At 39.1% G+C, this 16773-nt stretch overlaps 1 protein-coding gene and 1 long non-coding RNA gene across 6 annotated transcripts in view; both read left to right on the forward strand.

Annotated features, from left to right (window-relative positions):
* The window catches only part of CHSY3 (chondroitin sulfate synthase 3), a 335981-nt gene that overhangs the window by 141488 nt on the left and 177720 nt on the right, over window positions 1-16773 (forward strand). The window lies entirely within an intron of this gene.
* LOC146405740 (uncharacterized) lies at window positions 7921-16166 on the forward strand. Of its 2 annotated transcripts, XR_014838783.1 has the most exons (3): window positions 7921-10143; window positions 10541-11730; window positions 14144-16166. It is a non-coding gene; the product is annotated as an uncharacterized LOC146405740 (long non-coding RNA). The 2 variants fall into 2 exon arrangements; XR_014838782.1 differs by lacking the exon at window positions 14144-16166 and having other exon boundaries at window positions 10541-12843.

Below are 16773 nucleotides of genomic sequence, written 5' to 3' on the forward strand. Positions count from 1 at the left end.
GTTTAAATACCAGCATGACTGATTAATTGCCATTGTCTGTATTTCAAAAATGTTCTTATTAATCAATTTTCTTTGATTAAAGACAAATTGAAAAGGCTGGCAAATAGATACCATAAAAATTGAAGCAGTATTTTTCATTGATTTTATAACTATTTACATTGCTAAAAATGTGCTTTTATTGAAAATACATGTTTTTCAGAGTTTGATAGTTGCATTAGAACTTAATGTTTACAAAATAAAAATATTAAAGAATGCAGAAAAGAAAGATTTCCCCACTACACTAGAATTCAGTTTGTGATGGGAAGAATTAGTTTCATCAGTCTGTTCATAAAATTCTCTGGATCACATTCAGAGGAGTCAACATTATGTTATCAGTAGAGCTATTTGAAAAACAGAGGGATCTTTTAACAGAAACCTGTCAAATACCATCCAAGTTAATGATATTTAGAGAATGCAAAATATTGTCCCTGTTATATGAAGTAGGTATAAAATAGTTTTATTGTAATAGACTTTTTTTTTTTTTTACTAGTTGGATCTTAGTATAGATTCTGTCTAATTAATAATAGGAGATGTTTCTTAATTGATATCAGTTCCTTTACAGTATTTTGGGAGTGATCTCTTAATTGAAACGTACTAGGTTGCTAGCAAAGATGTATATCTCACTCATGTTTAAGAATGACCCCTCAAGGGAAATAATTATCTCGCTCAGCGATATTAGAGATTTAGTGGTATTCCGTGGCTTGGTTTTAGTTCCTCCTCAAAAGAAGCCTGCTATGTTAATTACTTTTTCTTACCCTGACTTGGTCATGGGTGTAATATAGCCTATTTGTGTTATGTACGATCTGGCCATATGTTATACCTAAATGATAGTTGGCCAGTAAGAAAAATAAACATAACCATCTTGGGGAGACTGATCTTATATTTGGACCATTTCTTTCTGGTGTCATTAAATATGTGGAAAGAGTTGCTCGCTCTTGTCGTGGTACCTGTGGCTCAGAAATCATTTAACATTAACTGATGATGTCTTAACAGCCTTTTTCGGATCATTCTCAAAGTTCTTCCTTTTATATTTATTTTGTGCAGTGATATTTATAATTAGCAGTTAAAATTTTTCAGGAGCTGAAATAAATCTGTGGGGTTTTTAGTGAATGAAGGCATGTAGTAAAATTAATTTATAACACATTTACAGACACAAGGTGACATATGCTTCAAAATGACATTTGGACTCAGGGCTAAAAACAGGTTACTCTTCTTGTCCAGGGACATGTACTCTCCTGATGATGGTGTGTTGTGCCCTGAATTTGGACGAGTAATACCATTTTACATGTAAGTGGGTCCAGATCTCTGAGATTCTTTTAATTCTCTCTCCTCATTTAGGAGGAGAGTACACAGGATGAAAACCTGACTGATCAAAGGCTTACCTTGATCCCTCATCTAAAAGGTTATCATTATTTTCCGATCCCTTCCTCACAAGATGTCTTTCAGAAGCAGACGTGTTTATTAACGCTATTCCAGAAGCAAGCAATGGTGAGGACAGCCACAAGGCCCTGTTCACTTTCATAGCATCCTCTGGAAATACTCTTCTTTGTGTTGGTGTTCGTCACCCATGGCTTCTGCTGTTTCAGGGCATGTGGTTTCATATACATTCATCCCTCGGTATTTGCCCAGGGAAACCCACGGATGCTCAAGTCCCTTGTATAAAATGGTGTCCATAGCGTTTGCACATAACCTATGTAGATCCTCCCAAATACATCAAACCCCCTCCAGGTCACCTAGGAAACCTAGTACAATGTAAATGCTATGCAAATAGTTGCCAGCAAAGTCAAGTTTTGCTTTTTTGGAACTTTCTGGATTTTTTTTTTCCTGATTATTTCAAGCCTGGTTGGTTGACTCTCTGAATGTGGAATTTGCAGATATGGAAGGTCGATTGTATATTTTAGAAAGCAGAAGGACTGCTGTGTGATCTGCATTTCCCGTATTGCATGTTTGATGCTTTGTCTATTCTGTCCTCAGAGTGTGTATATAATCTCACCATCTAAGTAAGGGGCTCGTTATTGCCTCTCCTTTCATGGTGTTGGGCAAAAATTATGTCATCTTTCCTTTTGCTCCCCAAAGCCGTTAACTGTCACATGAAAACATCCTTTTTTAACACTAGGAAAAAAATTAAATAGCATTTTTAAGAACATGTGTAGAAGTTCCCATTGTAGCTCAGTGGTTAACGAATCCGACTAGGAACCAGAGGTTGCAGGTTCGATCCCTGGCCTTGCTCAGTGGGTTAAGGATCTGGCGTTGCCGTGAGCTGTGGTGTAGGTTGCAGGTGAGGCTCGGATCCCGTGTTGCTGTGGCTCTGGCGTAGCCCTGCGGCTACAGCTCTGATGGGACCCCTAGCCTGGGAACCTCCATATGCCACAGAAGCAGCCCTAGAAAAGGCAAAAAGACAAAAAAAAAATTAAAAAAATAAAAATAAAAATAAATAAAAAAAGAACATGTGTAAAAATTCCTAAGGAAAAAAATCTAGCAAATGAGGCATATAAGGCCGGAGTAAAAAGTACGATCTCTTAGAAAGAATTGTCTTATAACAACAGCCCAAATAACAAAACTTTTTTACTCCTCTTTGTGTATTGATTTTGAAAGTGAAAAATACATATTTATTAAATTTGTTTCATTTTCCTTTAAAATCCAGAACAGGGCTTTTTATTTACAACTAGTTTAGGGTATAATTATGACAAACTTTAAGGAGGACTCAGCAGGAATTTTTAATCAGTTTTGTGCACTGCTTCATCTCCAGCATCTGGAACAGAACCTAGCACATAGCAGGTACTCAGTCATTGTTACTGAATATATCATGTCTATCCTGTTAGAAACTGCCAGTTGTGTGTCACTTAACTTTTATAAGATCATTGGGCTAATCAAGTCAAAGATTTAGCCATTTGGAGCTAAATCTTGAGAGAGCTCTGATCTTTTGCAATAATTGTTTTAACCACTCTTCAAGATTTTAGAACATGTACAAGTGTGTAAGGCCATGCTGTAGAATTTAAGACAGGGAAAGACTTTACAAACTGAACTTCCCAATGTCATCTGAAGGGTCCATTAGCCTTTCTGCGAGGGCGACCTGGAACCTTTCTCCATGCTGCTTCACATCTGGCCTACTTCACACAGCTGCATTCCAGGGAGGGCTGCCTCTGGAATGAAAGGAAGTGCACATTAAGAGATTTTGAAAACCAACAGCCTGCTTGAAATAGTTGGTAATCCTCATGCTTTCTAATAATTTGGACCTACAACTTCACCATTGAGAAGCAAACCAAATTTATATATATATTTAAACACAGAAGGAAGAAAGCATCAAGATTACCAGTTATTTCAAGCAGATTTTACTGGCTCTCATGACACATAGCATCACTTTGAAGGATACTGCTATATATTTTATATATAAATATTACCATTTATGATATATATTATATTTAGTAGTTAGCAAGCCATTGTTAATTTTAAAACTAGCAAACTCTTTGTTAAAGTGGGGCAAGTTAACATGGATTAAAAACACTGTGACAACCAGGTTTGCCAGTTTGCAGGTACAAGCTTCTTTCTCTCTCTCACATCAGATTTTGTCAAACCAATATGTTGTAGTCAAAAATAACATACAGATTAAGCAACAACCAACAAAGTGATTTCGAATAGCATTCTTCACTTTGATTCTAGTCACTTAACTCGACAGGCAGTGGTTAAGAACAAAAATGCCTTTGTTCTGGCTCTGCCATTTGCTAACTTTGTGGCTTTGGGCAAATTACTTAACCTTTTGGTACCTCAGTTTATCATCCATAAAATGAAAATGATCACATGACAGCCTCATAGAATTTTTTTTATGATTCAGTGACTCAATATAGGTAAAGTACCTAGAGTAGGATTCATCAAACTTTCCTCCAAAGGAACAGATGGTTAATATTTTGGGCCTGTGCAGCTCCTCAGCTTCTCTGTTGTAAAGTGCAAGCAGCATAGATAACCCATAAATGGACATATGTGGAAATGTTCCAGTAAAAATATATTTACCAAAACAAGCAACCCAAGAATCATGGTCTGCTGACCCCTTGTCTAAACTTTTGCTTAATATATAATCAAGTTTCAAAGTGATTATTTTATTCCACCATTTGAGGCTTTCTATCAATTAATATATCATGGACACATAGAGTTGTCCAATGTATAAAGAAAACAGAGCATGCTTGATAATCTAATTTTTAACAAAATACAGAATGATTATCATGTGCAACAATATCTGAAAATGTCTAGTAGGAAATCCTCTAATTGAAGAACATGATTAGAAAACAGGGAATCTGGGGTTAATAGATGCAGACTATTACCTTTGGAATGGATAAGCAAGGACATCCTGTGGTATAGCACTCAGAACTCTATCTACTCACTTGTGATGGAGCATGATGGAGGATAATGTGAGAAAAAGAATGTATATATGTATGTGTGACTGGGTCACTTTGCTGTACAGTAGAAAATTGACAGAACACTGTAAACCAACTATAATGGAAAAAATAAAAATCATTTAAAAAATAAGATAAAAATACAAATGGAATTGGCTTAAGGACACATAAGTGATTTGGTTCAAGTCAAGAAGCTGGGAAGTAGGAATAGGGGCTGAGTTGTGTCTGAGTGTGTGCAGGTGTACACGCACACACCTGCTGATTTCTGGTTCTGTGGCCTTTGAACCAGCCTGTCTTAAGTAAGTTTGGACTCATAGTATTCACCTCTTGGCCAAACAGACATTGAATATGAAGCAATGCGTATATTTGGAGATGGGTGGTAATGTATTGGCTCATCAAACATTTGATTTTATAGAGTTTAAACATCACTGTCTGCTTATAACTGATAATAATGCTAATACTAGAAATATTGTCCCAGTCTCGTTTCTATCAAAGTTGGCTTAATGTAATCAAACTCTGTTTATGTGATAGTGGTTTTCACTTAAAGTCATTTATATCTGGTCTCATTTGTTCATTCATTTAGTAGTAACTTACTGAGCACCTTCTCTAGGGTAGGCTATGAGAAATGAACAAAAATGGACAACAAAAATCCATGTCTTAGCAATGAAGAAGGGACAGTAGAGAAGCAGCAAGGTGACTGTATCATGGTTAACAAAGGTAACTTCCCAAGACATCAGAGGGTTGTGATTATGCAGGGGAAGGGCGCATGTTGTGTAATGTCGCCTTCCCAAGGAGAGGACACCTAAACTAAGACCTAGTGGTGAGGTTATGAGTAGATTGCACGGTTCTGGGAAGGGCATGTCAGACAGGGGGAGCACCCAGGTTAAAGATCGCAGGAGATACCAAGTGAAATCATTAAAGGTGAATAACATGAGAAAGGAAAGAGAAGTTTCCGGTCTTTGTCTATGTAATTACAGGGATGGTGACTAAAATATTTGTCTTTAATTTTGGTCAGTTTGATTATTATGTGTCTTGGTGTGTTCCTCCTTGGGTTTATTTTGTATGGTACCCGTTGTGCCTCCTGGATTTGAGTGAGTGGTTCCTTTCCCATGTTAGGGAAATTTTCGGCTGTTATCTCTTGGAATATTTTTTCTGTCCCCTTCTCTCTCTCTTCTCCTTCTGGCACCTCTATAATACGGATGTTGGTGCGTTGTCCCAGAGTTCACTGAGACTCTCTTCATTTTTTTTCAATCTTTTTTCTCTTTTCTGTTCTGCATCCGTAATTTCTTCTAATCTGTCCTCCACCTTGCTTATTCGTTCTTCTGCCTCCTGTATTCTGCTGTTAGCTGCTTCAAGTGAATTTTTTATTTTAGTTATTGTGTTTTGCATCTCTTCTTGTTTAAGTTTTATATCTTGTATCTCTTTGGTTAGTGTTTCCTGTAAGTTATCCATCTTTGCCTCCAGTTGATTTCCAATGTCTTGCATCATCTTCAGCATCGACAGTCTAAAGTCTTTTTCCTGGAGGCTGAGAATCTCCTCATTGCTTAGCTGATTTTCTGGGGTTTTTCCTTTCTCCCTCATCTGAGTTATAGTTCTCTGTCTTTTCATTTTTATAGGTTTTTGGTGTGGTGACCTTTTTATAGATAATAGAGCTGTAGCCTCTCTTACTTCTGGTGTCTGCCCCCCTTGTGGCTGAAGTTGGTATGGGGGGCTTGCTGTAGGCTTCCTGATGGGAGGGGCTGATGCCTGCCCACTGGTTACGGTTAGGTTAGGATTGGGGTTAGGGTTCTAATCCCTCTGGTGGGTGGGGCTTAGTCTCTGGATGGGATTAGAGGCAGCTGTGTGCCTGAGAGGTCTTTAGGTAGCCTGTTTACTGAGGTGGGGCAGTGCTGTGATCCCACCTGAGTTGTTGTTTGCCCTGGGGCTTCTGAGCTGCTGACTGATGGGTGGGGCCAGATTTTCCCAAAATGGCCACCTCCAGAGAAAGGCAGCTGCTGAATATTCCCGAGAGCTTTGCCTTCAATGTCCTTCCCTCACAACAAGCCACATTCACCCCTGTTTTCCCAGGATGTCCTCCAAGAACTGCAGTCAGGTTTGACCTAGGTTCCTGTGGAGACCTCGCTCTGCCCTGGGACCTAGTGCACGTGAAAGTCTGTGTGCGCCTTTTAAGAGTGGGGTCTCTGTTTCCCCCAGTCCCGTGGAGCTCCTGCGCACAAGCCCCGCTGGCCTTCAATGCCAGATGCTCTAGGGGCTATTTCTCCCTGTACCAGATCCCCACACGTGAGGGTTTGATGTGGGGCTCAGAACTCTCACTCCTGTAGGTGAGTCTCTGTGAAACAGTTACTTTCCAGTCTGTGGAGCTTCCCACCCGGGAGGTATGGGGTTGTTTATATCACGAAATCACCCCTCCTGCCTGTGGATGTGGCCTCCTCTTTTTCTTCTGGAGTAGGGTATGGGTTTCCGGTCCATTTGGGTGGAGATTACTCAGTCTTTAGTTGTGAATTTTGTTGTTTTTAGGAGAGAAGTTGAGCTCCAGTCCTTCTATTCCGCCATCTTAATCCCGTCTCTCAACTAAAATATTGAAGTGGAAGAATAAATAGTATCCTTGTATTTTCCCTTCAGGAAGAACATCTAGTGGCAGACAGGCAGGGAGGTAAGAGGAATCTGAAGGCTGAAAGAAATTGAGAGTTTTGTGGTAGAAATCCAGGTGAGAGAGGATGCCAGCTTGGACTTCTGAAGAACAGTAAGAATGTAGAGGTAAAAGATTTGAGGACAGATTCAAAGTGGGAAGTGAGACTGTAGATGGAATCAAGACGTCCTCCTGACTTCTGGCTCTCTTTTATACTCAGGCTCAGCATCTCAAATGTGAAATTTCATCACACACTCATTACCCTTTGTGTTCTTTTTTACAAAGTAATGATAGTGCTGATGTGTTTGAGATTTTGTTCCATGGATCATAGTATAAAGGTGAGCAATGAACAGGGTGTTGAGATCTGATCGACATTCTTGTGAGTTTTTTAAGAGTCAAGTCTTAACCAGTTTCTACCATAAATCTGTTGTGTTGCCATTGTTGCAATCACAAAATTTAGATTCTACACGTAGTGTAACTTAGAAGCCGCCATGGGTAATACATTAAAAACTGCATGGTCTATCACTGGATAAAGAAGTGGGAAGACGAGAAGGAAGGAGAGGATTCTTATTCTGGATTGGGACACGGGGAAGCAAATAACTGTTAGCCCTTAGATTAAAAAAAAAAAAAAAAAGGAAGAAGAATGCAAGAAATAATGTCCCAGGAATTTTAGGGGAGATGAAGTTGCTTCTGGCAGCTCCCAAGGTAACTGCGTTTTGGTGCGTGCCCTTCCTCTGTTCAGGATGTGTGGACAGATCCATCTTGTAGTACAGACTACTTTTTGTTCTCCATTTGATTTTGTCCAGAAAGCACTGGAAATAGATAATCAAGGATGAAGAAAGAACCTTTTATTTAATTAAAGTTGTTGGGTAGCTTTCCTCTGAAGTTTTCTTTGCTGGGTACTCTCCAGCCGTGCAAACCAACCATGTGATGGTGTAAGCCAACTTGTGGAAACTGAAGACCCACAAGCATTGTCTTCCAAGACGGCACACACTTTTGCTAAGACACAACTTTTCTTTCCCCTTTAGGCACAACACCAACAAAAGTAAATTAAAATCCGACTAGAGCTCAATAGTGTGTTTTCTTGGCCTCCCAACTAAATGATTTCCTTGACTAAGCCAATATGGTTTTCCCCGACTCATATTTCTTTTTTAAAGAACATTCGATTTTATGTAAACCTTCCAGTTAGAAGCTAAACATCACCAAGTTATTGTTATTTTTAATTATGGAAAGTAGCTGAGGTAAACAACAAATACAGCCTAAGATACAGAATGGAAAGCATTAGCATTCTTTGGAACATAAAGATTTTGTTTTACATTCTTGAGCATGTTTTATAATCTTTAGATTCTCATATGGCATGTATTTTTGTATCATCCAGCCAAGCACAGCAGGAAAGCAATCTTGATGCCGGCTTTTGGCAGTATTGAAAGCAGAGGAGATGGATTGGGACCAGGAGTTCTGCCCCATCAATATAGCCTGTGTTTTATGATTGGAGCAACCGCTTGTAGTTACTTTCACCTTTTGTGGCTTTGGCTTTTAATTCTCTCATCTGCGTAAAGGTTTTATTCAAAAGAACCAAGCCATTTCTACTTGCAACATGCTAGTCTACTTGAGAGCGTTTCCTAGCAAATCCCCAGTCATACTGTGTTATAGCAAATTGTGCCCTAAAGCTGTAGTTCTAGGTTTAAATTCTCACACATACTCCTTATCATCATAATCATTATTGTAGATAAAAGAGCAAGATTTTGTTCAGTGTTTTGAGTGTTGAAGTTTTTCTGAGTTCATTATTTCCATTTTTTTTTTTTTTTTTTTTTTTGTCCTTTTAGGGCTGCAACGTGGCATATGGAGGTTCCCAGGCTAGAAGTCCAATCGGAGCTGTTGCTGCCAGCCTATGCCAGAGCCACAGCAATGCCAGATCCAAGCTGCATCTGCAACCTACACCCCAGCTCACAGCAACGCCGGATCCTTAACCCACTGAGTGAGGCCAGGGATGGAACCCGCAACCTCATGGTTCCTAGTCAGATTTGTTAACCACTGGGCCACGACGGGAACGTCTGTTTCCGCTATTTGAATAACAAATTATTTCAAAACCCAAAACACTGTTCTAAATGCTTTACAAATATTATCACTTAATTTTTACCTCAACTCGAAGACGTGGGTACTATTATATGCTATTTCTGATGAGAAAATTGACCTCATAAAGTTGAAGTGATGCACTCAAATATATATGGCAATTGAATATGTGTTGGGGTCAGGATTTGAGTTTTAATCATTGACTCTGACTCCGGCATCTGTATTCTATTTTTTTTTTTTTTTTAGAAATGATCCTATTCCAAAGTGTCTGTGTACATTAAAAAAAGTGATGTACATTCATAGAGGGTCCATTTATTCCTTTCAGACAGTGAATGTGCACCAAGAGATTGCCACTGCATTTAGTAACCTCCTCTCAGTTCACAAGTTGGAAAACCCTGGATTTGTGTGTATGGGCACTTTTTCTTTTTTCTTTTTCTCGTCTCTTCCTTCTGCCTCCCACCTCCCTTTCACTTCCTTTCCCTCTGTCAACTTCTAGATAAAGAGTCTGGGACTTGGAACATTCCAAGGCCTGGTTCTGTCCTTTGTACTCCACTTTATTTTGAGAAAAATTTGGAACTTCCCTGAGACTCAGTTTTCCCACCTTGAGAAAAAGGTAATAACCTTGTCAGAGACATTTCCATTTAAATGATTTTGTGTCTGGGTAACTCTTAACCACAGTAGCTCTTGTTATTATGGTTAAATTGTGTTATTAATTAATTGTGTCGCATTGGAGCCTGGCTTTCAAAGCTGATGTCATTGATACACTCAGCTGGTGTAGCCCAGTTGCTTTGTTACCACTTTAGAGCTGATTGTAAGATCTTTTGAGAAACTGTGTTATTTCAAGCCCCATCTGTTTTAACAGACTATACAAGAAGCCCAGTGGGACATGACAGTGTGTTTTTCTCTAGGAACCCTGGAGTTGTTTGGATATGTGAATGTATTTATTTTTACGTCTTCCTACATGTGCGTGTGTGTCTTTTCAGGGCTGCACCTGAGGCATATGGAGGTTCCCAGGCTGGGGTAAAATGGGAGCTGCAGCTGCTGGCCTACACCCCAGCCACAGCAACACCTGAATTGTATCTACCACCTGCACCACAGCTCACAGCAATGCTGGATCCTTAACCCACCAAACAAGGTCAGGGATCGAACCCGCATCCTCATGGATACTAGCCAGGTGCATTACCACTGAGCCACAAGGAGAACTTTGACATCTTCCTACATTTAAAAGTGTTGTAGCAGTCCTCGTTGTGGCTCATCAGGTTAAGAATCCAACTAGTATCCATGAGGATGTGGGTTCGATCCCTGCCCTTGCTCAGAACTTAAGGATCTGGCATTGCCACAAGCTGCTGTGTAGGTTGCAGATGCGGATGCAGCTAGGACCCGGCATTGCTGTGGCTGTGGTGTAGGCCAGCAGCTGTGGCTCTGATTTGATCCCTAGCCTGCAAACGTCTATGTGCCACAGGCGTGGCCATTAAAAAAAAAAATGAATGAAATAAAATAAAAATGTTGTCAAACTAAACGCTAACAACAGTTTCTGTCTTCCAGCCAGTATACTGGATTTCTTGCTTTAGTATCCTAGGTCATTTTTAGGACCTGTTTTAATAGTGTCCAGCCAAGTTATATCTTGACAAACGCTCCGTCGGATGTTTTAAAGAATTTCGTATTATCATAATGACAAGCACATAGCAATCCTAAGGTCTGCCACCCCCAATACACCCACACATTCATACACACACATACATGCTCTGAAATCATTAGCTTTACTTTCTATTCCTTACAGAAGTTATCCTATCTGTAAACAATCTTATTTGTTTCCTTGTTTGTGGTGTGTTTTCCCCACCATATGCAAAGACTCATGAAAGTAGAGCTATTATATGACTTGTTTTCAGGATCCCTAGTGAACATTTCTTGACGTTATATGAGTTTTCTGAACTAATGAATGAAACCATGTGAAGTGCCAATGTCTGGCTCATAACTATGCCTTCTGTAAGTGTTTGCAAGTTTTTTCCTTCTTCTTAAATCATCTTTGCATGAACTTTTGATGACTGAAGGCCAATGGATGACCAATGGCTACATTTCTCAGATGACTCAAGGCATATTTAAGAACTTATTTCTCTTTTGTTTCATTCTGAAGGATGACTTTTTAAAAGCAAGTAGAAAATCGTACCACACTCTGCGACTATATATGAATATAACCAATATATGACACCCCCTCATCTTCTCTTAGTAAAATTCCAGGGGCAATGCTACTCATTGTTTAAATCGACTTTTCTCAAGCTAGTTTTTTTTTTTTCCCATTGAAAAAGCATGCATAGATTTTAAAAGTAAAAAACAAAACCAAACAACACTGTGCAATGACATGAAAGTCCCTTTGCCACCTCAGACCCCTTGGTTTCATGCCCAGAAATAATCAGTATTTAATTTGCAGTTCTTTAACAGTAAAATATTTGGAAACATTTTACTCTTACGCCAGCATCAATGTGTATGAATGAATGAATACTAAATTCACTGTTATAACCCAGTGGTTATTTTTCCTCACTTAAAAGTATGGTCTTACTATATTAGTATGTGAGGTTTGATGTCTTTTAAAAAACAACTGCAGTGTTTCATTGTGTGGCTATAATTTCATTTATTGCATCAGTCTATTATTGAATATTAAGATAGTTTTCACCCTTTGTTTTGAAAACAATGCTACACTATATGTTACTGAAATATATATGTATTTTTTTTTGTCTTTTGTCCTTTTAGGGCTGCATCCATGGCATATGGAGGTTCCCAAGCTAGGGGTCGAAATGGAGCTGTAGCTGCTGGCCTATGCCAGAGCCCCAGCAAAACCAGATCTGAGCCACCTCTGCAACCTACACCACAGCTCACAGCAATGCCAGATCCTTAACCCACTGAGTGAAGCCAGGGGTTGAACCTGTAACCTCATGCTTTCCTAGTCGGATTCATTTCTGCTGCGCCACGATGGGAACTCCACTAAGATATTTCTATATACACATTTAAATATACCTATAACATGAATTCTTGAAGTAAAATGTTGGGTCAGAGGGTCTGTGCTTTCATAGTGTTAATAGATCTGGCTAAATTTTACTTTAAATCATTTGCCACAATTTATACTCCTTCTGTGAGTCTATGAAAGTACCATTCATGCCAGCTACTCACCAATATCTTTTGTGATCAGTCTTTTTTGGATGTTGTTAATCTGATTAATCAGAAGTGGCAGGTCCTTCTTAAGCCTTTTCTTACTGATTTCTAGGAACATATCATTCAGTATAAAAATCAGTTTTTTTTGTCTGCCATATGTGGCAAAATTATTTTTTCAGCTTGTTGTTTGATGCTCTTTAAAAATGTTTTTTACCATTTTTTTTCATGAGTAGTTTTTCAAAAAAAGTTATTAATTCTTTTTAAAGCTTCTGCCCTGCTATCCCATTCTAAATGGTCTTTCAGGACACCCATTAATAGCACTTAGTCCAATGTAGTTCCATCTTGGGTGTGTGATTATTCATCTAATTTCTGTTTTGCTCACTGGACTGTAAACTCCATAAGGTCAGGCACTGTCTTTCTGCAACTCCCTGTGCCCAACACATAACATAGCTCCTACCTACTATTAAGAGTCTCTCAAGGGAGTTCCTGGTGGCTCAGTGGATTAAGGATCCCACAGTGATGCAGGTTTGATCCTTGGCCGGCACAGCCAAAAAACAAAAAAAGAAATGAAAAGAGTCTCTTAGGAAATGTTTGTTGAGTGAATAAAGGAGGTTAAGTAATCTTAAGTAAGATGACATAATTCATTAACCTTAAATATGTGAGTAGGTGCAAAGTGTGTATTGATCACAGGCTCAAGTCTCTGGCATATAAATGTATCTTAAGAAAGAAAAAATGATCTTCAATCCGGTCTGTGTCAGTACAAATCATGGAAAACTCTGTTTGAAATCATTTCATATTTGCTCTGAGAACTGCTGGTTTTTGTAAGGCTGTGGCTTATTTGGTTGTCATTTCTCTCTCACACAGCATCACTTTGTTCATTCAGAAAGCTAAAATCTCTTGCTTGCCAAGAAACTTGTGATGAATTTCAGCATTATGTCTCAGTAACAGCTAACTTTGAACAGTGGTGAGAAAACATTTTTCATAAAGATGATCACTGTATTTTAAGAACTCATGACTTTTTAAAATAATAGACACTTGGTTTTCAGAAATAATGATGAAGAGTTATAAATATTTTACCTTCTCTTGCTTTTTCTAAAAGATAAGGGCATGCTAAGTCTTTTTTTCCATCTCTTAGTTTCAATAAAATCCTAGGATTTTGGTATAAATATTTGAAAGACTGTATTATAAAAATAACACTTTTAGTTATAGGTTCAAATAACAAGGTAGGTAGAATGAGGTACATAGTCTTTATTTGACTGTTGGTAATTCAGGAATTAATGACTAGAATTATCTCTGATTTGAAATTTCAAGTCAATCTGAATTTATACTTTATTTAAAAAAATTCACATTTCTCTAAGTTTGAAAGATCATTCTGACATGGATTTATATTCAGATGTATTATGTCTACCACCTTTTAATTATGTATTCATTGTATTCATTATGTATTCATATTCACATTCTCTCTCTTTCTCGATCTCTCCATCTAGGTGACCTAGAAGTTGACAATTATTTTAGACTGTAGTACAAGCCAGGTATACTTTCTGGGTTCTTTCTGAGGTGTGTGCTCATGATTTGGGGCAAAGGATCCACTTCTCACTTCTCAGCCCTCAGCTTCCTCGGAAGTTGAATTCATTCTTACAGGAAAGAAAAGATTATCTGAGAAAATAGTCACAATTCAAAAAGTTTTAAGAGTCCCCGGTGTGGCTCAGTGGTAACGAACCTGACTAGGAGCCATGAGGTTGCAGGTTCCTTCCCTGGCCCCGCTCAGTGAGTTAAGGCTCCGGTGTTGCCATGAGCTGCAGTGTAGGTCACACACATGGCTTGGATCTGGCATTGCTGTGCCTGTGGCATAGGCCAGCAGCTGCAGCTCTGGTTGGACCCCTCACCTGGGAACTTCCATATGTTATGGGCGTGGCTCTTAAAAAAAAAGACAAAATTTTTAGAATTAGAAACTCTGGAATTCATTTTTTAAAATTATTATTTTTTTTTTCAAAAAAGACATTTGTTAAGTAGGCTCCTGAAGAAATTGCCAAGTGATAGAGATGTTACTAGTACCACATGACATTGTCATTTTGACCCTGTGGCAGAAATTGGTACCATGGTCCCCTGAAGGGCCTGGGATGGGAACCAAGATAAACAGGTCCTCACTGCCTGTGTCTTGCCCTCCGGTCCTTTATTCCACAAGAAGAGTACAAAATGAGCAGTCTGAGAATTGATGTATCATTACTTCTAATAAGAAGGTAGCATAATATGTATAGAGTAATTTAAAAGCCTATGTATTAGCTATTTTTGCAGTTATTTCATAAAAATTAATGGCATATTATTTTAAAAATGTCCTCATAAGATCTGGCATCTCTTATTCTGAACATACCCTCACCAATAGCTTTCTGTGTTTTAAGGTTAGAGGAATGCAAATGACTCTCTCCTTGCTATTGACATTCAGAGATTGAACCCACAAACATAATCCCATGTAAACCAAAAAGGGGAGGAAAAAATAAAAAAGGGTAGCTAAAACACTTAGTTAAAATTCTGCCTGATTTCCTTTAGGTTATTGATATGTAAGCCGATGCTTATATTTACATTCGAATTACTCTCTATGCCCTTGTTCTATTCTTTTTAATCCATGACTTTAGCAGTGGAAGATTTTATTGCTTATATACCAAGGTAGGGCAAGGTAGCTTCCTTCTGTCTCTAACTGTTGTCTCTTAGGAGAATCATCTGGGTCTCTGCCTTTTATGGCCCAGGCTTCGGGCCAAATTCTTCAAAGCCTCTATAGTTAAGGAAGAGACTTTATTGAGAAAATATCCAGAGCCAAGGATCAACAAGAGAAGAGAGGCATGGGTGCTTCTCTTCCTCCTGTTGTTCCTTAGAGAAATGTGTCACAGCTGGGGTTCTTCTAGGGACACACCTTCAGAGGGGGACGCACAGGCTGCTGGGTGCCAAAGAGCCTGAATTTAGGATGTCAGCTGTTTAAAAGCCTGGAAGTGCCTGCTGCCCAGTGTTGCAGACCTTAGAACACCTGAGGGGTTACAGTTCCCTCTGCAGGTGGATTCAAGTCACAGGAAGCTGAGCCTGTATGGCCCCTGCTGTCCGGAGACAGAGGAGCCCCATCCCAGGCGGCTTCTTGTCTAGGCAGCCAGAATCTTCCCAAAGTCATTTTCAAACAGTTTGCATCCTAGTACTACTGTGAAGGAGCCATTGAGAACAACTTAAAATCTAAAGAGACAAATAGTAGTTGGAACCTGAGACTTGTATTATGCCTTCCTTCTTTTCTTTCTTCCTCCCTCCCTCTCTCTCTTTCTTCCTTCCTTCCTTTCTTTCTGCACGGGCTCATTATTTTAATTCACATAACCACCTTTCCAACCTATTGCACTCCTAAATGGCTTTATAACTGCTTTCATTTCTTTGTTTTTGAATTACTGTTTCTCTTCCCTTTTACTAAATTTCCTGTGTCCAGTTCCAGTCTCTTCTTGTCCCTTTGCACAGGAATGCTCTCTAGAGGTGTCAGATAACTTTCTACTCAAACCGAGTTGTTCTTAACTGCCCTTCGGTGACTGGAGCTCAGCTGTGTGTGTTGGGAGAAACCATGTCCCCCTCTTTGAGGCTGCAGACAGGATTGTTGCAACTGAATTGTTAGGATGGCAGCCAGGACATCGGTGATGGTCCAGGATCTTGTTTCTGAAACTGCAGTGTGGTCAGCAGCCTGACTCCCCAGGTCATGCGGGTTTCATGAGGAACACGCCATGTGGTCATCAACTTTGCTGGTTTGTAAAGTGGGTGTGTCATGTCTTTGTTTCCTTTGGGTGGACAGGAGGCTTTCAAGCAGCTGTATTTTGTAGTTCCCTGTGGTCAAAGTGCCCTTTCAGGCTTGCGTTAGGTAGATGATCAGCATAAATTGAGAACTGATTAAAAAAAAAAAAATTACCCAAAGCCTTGTCTCGGGTCTTTATGGTGGCTCAAGTTGGACTTAGTCGAGGGCAGGGTGGCACTGGGACCTAGGCTGGTCCTCGCACTCCTGGGTGAAGTGCTAGTTTGGGGAGATTCCATTTCCTTAGCTCACGTGCTAAGGAGGCAAAGGTTGAGCGGGGTGAACCAGACAGAATAAACAATATTTAATTAATAAAATAGAAAGCAGAACAGAAAAATCATCACAATGAATAAAAGGAGAAGGATTTTCAAGTTCTTTTGTAGGCACTTTGAGGTCCAGTTTTATCTGAACTTTGTGTAAAGAAGAAAATTAAATGTCCCATGGCAGAGCTGGCTTATGTATCTTAAAAATACTTGAAAAGTTAATTCGGACATACATTGTTTTGAAAGAGTGTCCTTTGAGATATCATAAATCAGTTTTTATCATATCTTTATTTTTTAAGGATGATGTGTTCTTTCACTTGTTGGAAAATAGATATGAAAGCACTAGCATTTTTGACCACTTATTCTAAAATCTCATATTTACCTCATGTTTAAATCAAAAAAGTATCGATGCAAGAGTGTTACCAG

The sequence above is a fragment of the Sus scrofa genome, chromosome 2 (genome assembly GCF_054392235.1).
Source record: "Sus scrofa isolate SSC_HxYL_T2T_F1_AM1 chromosome 2, Sscrofa_HxYL_maternal_Yorkshire_Landrace_v2.0, whole genome shotgun sequence".
NCBI classification, from domain to species: Eukaryota; Metazoa; Chordata; class Mammalia; order Artiodactyla; family Suidae; genus Sus; species Sus scrofa.